This window comes from Colossoma macropomum, unplaced genomic scaffold, assembly GCF_904425465.1.
Source record: "Colossoma macropomum unplaced genomic scaffold, Colossoma_macropomum, whole genome shotgun sequence".
NCBI lineage: Eukaryota > Metazoa > Chordata > Actinopteri > Characiformes > Serrasalmidae > Colossoma > Colossoma macropomum.
In genome coordinates this window covers 32,201,996-32,207,938 of record NW_023494796.1, presented here as the reverse complement: position 1 = coordinate 32,207,938, position 5,943 = coordinate 32,201,996, and the positions used below count along the sequence as shown (strand labels likewise).

The following is a 5,943-nucleotide window of genomic DNA, read 5'->3' as shown; positions in this document are numbered from 1 at the left end:
TGTAGAAAAAATCAAAGAAATTTGAATACGTTTGTTGTTATGTGTACAAATTCTAATATATAACACAGTGAACAACATGATCAGCTGAGGTATCATGAAGAGAGACAGTGGTTTAGGAACAGCACTTCACTGATTACTTTGTAAAGGCTCATGTAAATGAAGCTCATGTTCAACTTCTGTAGCATTCAGTTTGACATCAGTCCATCCTGCCTGACATTTCTGGATATTTCTCCAGACTTTGATGTGCTGTGTACAGTATATTAGATTAGGACCACTAAACTTAATTAAAAATGTACGTTTTTAGTGAAATTACGAGTCGGTTTCACCAGACAGAGATTTAAATTCTATCTTTTTTTTGCATAGTTAAATTGTTCAGATGTAAACAGAGTCATTCAGAGTGGTTTGGTGTGAAACGCTCCGTTCTAGAGAAACTTACTGAGTCAGAATTGTTCACAGTGGTGGTGATAAGAACCAGACGTCCACCTCTAAAAGCTCCCTCACAGAGAGTTATTACATTAAACGGTTACTAATACACTGCCTGATGTCTGAGACATTGTGTAACGGTAGTTTTGTGATAAATGTTTGAACTAAACTTATTATAATCAGTTTATTTTAATCTGTTCATAGTGGAGGGATACGTGTAGGGTGTTCTAAGGCAAACTAGTTCACAATAAAACTTTTTGTTTCTAGATTTTCCACTATTTTACCATCAGTAAGGAAATCTGAGTCTGTAAGTTTCTCTAGATCGGAGCATTTCACACCAAACCAACCTGGTTGACTTTGTTTACACTGCAGCCACTGAATTATGTACACATTTTGAAAAATAAGTGGAGTTCGCCCTTAAGTGCACTAAAAACGCACTCACTGATTATTTTCCCATTGTTTTATATTGTATTTCGCATTTCATTTATAAGAATATAAGTTAATAAATCCTAGCAGTCATATAAAAAAATAATAATGGAAAGGGAGAAAAAACATTTTTTTAATTCCTTTATTAATGCCATGTCTGAGCTTTTCTTATTGCTGTACAAATTCAAAAATGAAAATATTCTATATTCTGTCCTCTACTGGTTCCCTTCTTCTAGTTCTCTGAATTTGGAGCTCTTGCTGATTAGGTGCTGAGTTGAATCAGGTGTGTTAAATGAGGTGCTAAACTCTTCAGTGCCAGGCAGGACTGCAGTCTGACATCTCTGACATAAATTCAAGCGTTCAGTGAATGACTGTAAAATGAATGAATGATTTTTGTGGTATATTTATAATACTTTTGTAAATATGGTGCAGAAAATAATAAGAGTTTTACTTTATTTTAAATAAAATGAGGTGTTTTGGTAAACATATACTTTTGTCTCCACTCTTTTGTGCTCAGCCAGAGCAGCTCGATGGTGAGAAGAGAACTCGGACCCTCTTCCTCCAAGACATTACTCATAATGATAAAGCTGTGATTAGCATGGGTACGTTAAAATTTGAATTAATAATGAGAAACATTTGACACTTCAAAAGATGACAAGATGGCTCTCTGTTTAGCTGCGTAGATCACCATGGCGTGGTATGGAGTTGGTTAAAAGCTCAGGGAACAATGTGAAATATAAAGCTTGAGTTTGATAGCATACGGACGGCAAAGTTTAAAGCGGAATTCCATCATTGAGATGACTACAACACAAATATAGACATTTTATTTACTATCCAGAACCACCAGAGAACCTACACGAGTCTTCTGAGTTTCATATGATGTTGATGGTAAAATAGTGGAAAATTAAACAATATTTTATCTGTGTCTACTTTGCCTGGATCTCTTCACCGTACAGCTTGCCAGTTACGCTGTGAGCCCTCGCCCTTGTTGTGGAAGACGTTTTGTGTGTGTTACTGATCCATACGCTACGAGCTACTTAAGAGGTTTTTGTTAAATTGTATGTGTTTTTGAAAAGGTAATTTGACCTTAAGTTTCGAGTCTTTTGGTCTCTCCCCTTTTAAAGAGAGTGGAGTCCGGTCTTGTACGGTTGAAGGGAACAAAGATGGCCACCGAGTGAATAAACTGTCCTATAAGCCCTTTGGAAAGACGCGCTGTCTGAGTCTGAAGCGTGATAAACACTGCCTGCTCGTACTGGACTGTACTATCTGTAAAACACTCTCTGACGACATTTTTCAAGTCAGCACAGATGAATCCTCTGCCGCCGTACATATCCCATAATACTCTGTGTCAGCACCGATGCAGTTGGAAAAGAATGCAGAAAACGCCAGCACTGACAAAAGGGACAACGCTGCCTTCTAAAGCCCTGACTTGTTAGACAGCACATTTCAGACAGCTATAGACCGCTGTAGTCGTGCGTCATTCTGTAGTCCTCCTTATGCCCATATTAGGAACTCCGGGTCTGAGCTCCATTTCTCTATGGCCAGAATGAATAGGGTTTTCAAAAAATCGCCCCTTGTGTTAGCTATAATACTAACATTGCTACATGTGAGCTAAAGCTACTGCGCTCTGAATTCATGTCATTAGACTGGCAGCCTCCTTCAGCAGGTTTTGTCAGTGAACATTTCCATCATAGATTTCCATACCTAGATGCTGTGTTGTCTGTTGTTGAGGCGATACGTCTGTGCATCCGCCATGTTGGAGAGGTCAAGATCCGCTTGTGAACAGATTCACTTGTATTGAGAGACGATGAGTCTCAGGATTAAATCAGCCACAGCTTCCTTATCACTCAACCGATTTTCACCAAATCTGTTTTGTTATAATCCTCAGACACAGATTGATCCAGGCTGCACGGATCTGCTCTCGGTAGCTTTTATTACATTAATAACCGATCAGGCTAATTATCCGTCCGGACCAGCGGGAAAGTATTCAGTCTGCACCTGACGTGAGTTTAGCGCGAGCTCATTGATGGATCAGTAAATCCATCAATGTGTGAATTACTTCTAATCTTTATACACAGAAAGACGAAGCTAAAGTTGTCTTCCTATTCGCCAGCTTGTTGTTCCACCTTAAATGGTGCAGCAGTCACTTTCTGGTGCCTGAAGCTGCACTATTTAAGGTGGAACTGGAAAAAAATAAATACTACATAACGTTAAGATCACCTGAATAGACTATTAAATGAAATAAGCTTAATATAAAACCAGAGGAAAAACAATCACATCAACAGGTTCTCTGTGCTTCACCAACCACACGGCCATATCTACACAAACATCACACAGACAATACACATCACACAGACATGAGTGTGGATCACTGCGTTCCCTCCGTTATATAATCCTATCCCTCTTTCTGAGTGTGATATTCTTAAAGTAGTGTAATTTGGGACAGTTTCTTAAACTACTGCTCTGTAATGGTACTGAATGCAGTCCAGCAGTGATGTTTACCGCCCTAAAATGGCGGCGCCATTTATGTGCTTGACTGGACCCAACACGGCATCTAGATATGTATATCTATGATTCCCATGTTCAGACTGAGGGCAGATGAAAAGGAGTCAGAACAAAATCAGCAGGTTTCCCTGCAGCTCTCTGTTCTTCATCTGATGCTCCCTGAAACACAATAGATCTTTCCTTTTAGCTTGATTTGAAAAGATCTACAAATGAACCTGAACTCAGGCTGATCCAGTACAGACTCAGCTTAATAACCCTGCTCACCCCGATAAACTGATTTAGTCTCTCAGAATATCCTAATTATTATTTTAATGCTGGTAACATTTTTCTGAGGACATTTTCTCAGGATGTTCCCCAGCTTTTTGTTCGACTTTTACCGGTCCACCTTAAATGGTGCAGCAGTCACGTTCTGATCTGCTGGGCCAATTAAGTTGGAATGGGGAAATATGAGGAGGTTTCTCTATTTCCGCTTAACAGCTGAGTAATATTAACTTATTTTTGCTGTTTCACAGAACCGACAGGTTGGTGTTTTGTCTCATTTGTGATAGCTGGTCACAGCTGCTGCACCATTAAAGGTTTTAATACATTAAAGGAAAAAATCGGTGGAATTCCCCAGCATTGGGTGTGTGAGATTTACATCTGAGAGATTAAACTGAGTAAACTGATGTAAACAAAGTCATTCAGAGTGGTTTGGTGTGAAATGGTTCAGATTTCTTTACAGTGGTGGTGATAGGAACCAGGGGGTCACCATGGCTACAACACAAATATAGACATTTTATTTACTATTTATTTACTACTATACTATAGCGAACCTACACAAGTCTTCTTTATATAGAATGATGATGATGGAAAATAGTGGGAAATCTAGAAAAAGGTTTTGGGGACCGTTTTGCCACCTTACACGTGTCTCTCCGCCATTAATTGATTTTAAAAAGTATCTTGTGGCCCAAAGGTTGACTTTCTTTACATCCCAACTAACACATTAAAAAAATTTCGTGTAAATTTCGTGTGCCTTTTAAGCTTTTTTTTCACATTAAGCAATTTTCTGTATGAAGATGTGCTTTGCTTTGTGTTTCTTAAGTGATGGGAGAAACACAAGGCTTTCTGAGGCTACAGTTCGAAACACTGCTCGCTGGTGCCACCTGCTGGCCAAGTGAGTGTAAATGCATCACAAAGGCCGAATTTATCGCCACATATTTTCATTATTTTTTATTATTTTTATTATTATATTGCAACTACATGACACAGGCCTTAAGAAGATGGCTCTGTGATATTATATCTGAATCATGTTCATCTTATTGTTCAGCTTTTTTTGGCTGTAGTACAAATCATAAACACAATCCCATTTCCAAAAAAAACCCCCAATAAAACAGAATGTAATGATACAAATCTTTTAAACCATGTATTTAATTGAAAACAGTAAAAAGACAACATATCACTGTCACATGACACTAGGGGGTGCTTATCTCACCTGTCACTAGGCTGAGTCACTGTAATGTCTGTCACATAATGCTAGGGGGTGCTTATTTCACTGTCATGTAGGCTGAGACACTGTAATGTCTGTCACATGACACTAGGGGGTGCTTATCTCACTGTAACACGGGCTGAGCCACTGTAATGTCTTTCAGATAATGCTAGGGGGCGCTTCTTTCACTGTTATGTAGCTGAGCCACTGTACTGACTGTCACATAATGCTAGGGGGGGTGCTTATCTCACCTGTAAACAGGCTGAGCCACTGTAATGTCTTTCAAATAACGCTAGGGGGTGCTTATCTTACTGTAGTTAGGGTAGCCACTATAATGTCCTGTCACATGACACTAGGGGACACTTACTTCACTGTCACATAGGCTGAGCCAATGTAATGCCTGTTACACAACACTAGGGGGTCCTTTTTTCACTGTCACACAGGCTGAACCATGACAAGGGTTCTTTCTGTGTGGAGTCTGCATGTTCTCCCCGTGTCTATGTGGGTTTCCTCCGGCTACTCCGGTTTCCTCCCACAGTCCAAAGACATGCAGTCAGGCCAGTTAGACATGCTAAATTGCCCCTAGGTGTGAGTGTGGGTGTGAATGAATATGTCTGTCTGTCTGTCTGTCTGCCCTGCGATGGACTGGTGACCTGTCCAGGGTATATCCTGCCTTCCATCCAGTGACTGCTGGGATAGGGTCCAGCTCCCCCCGCGACCCAGAAGGATAAGCCGCTTAGAAGATGTGTGTAGGTTGAGCCACTGCACTGTCAGTCTCATTACGCTAGGGGGCGCTTATCTCACTGTCACGTAGGCTGAGCCACTGTACTGTCTGTCTCAAGTCTCAATGTATATGTCTGTCAGTCTGCCCTGCAATGGACTGGTGACCTGTCCAGGGTGTATCCTGCCTTCCACCCAATGACTGCTGGGATAGGCTCCAGCTCCCCTTACGAACCAGAAGGATAAGCGGCTTAGAAGATGTGTGTGTGTATGTGTGATTTTAGCCGTTTAGCTCCATTCACCCCCATTCATTGAGGACTCGTTCGTGGGTGCCCTCTGCTGTTTAGCAGTGATATTTTTGATTATAACGGGGGAAACAGGAAGAGACCAGACTCCCTTAAACC

At 40.6% G+C, this 5,943-nt stretch overlaps 1 protein-coding gene across 1 annotated transcript in view; it reads left to right on the top strand.

Moving 5' to 3' along the window:
• Positions 1–5,943, top strand: part of adgrb3 (adhesion G protein-coupled receptor B3) — a 994,217-nt gene that overhangs the window by 908,030 nt on the left and 80,244 nt on the right. The gene's annotated exons all lie outside the window — the stretch shown is intronic.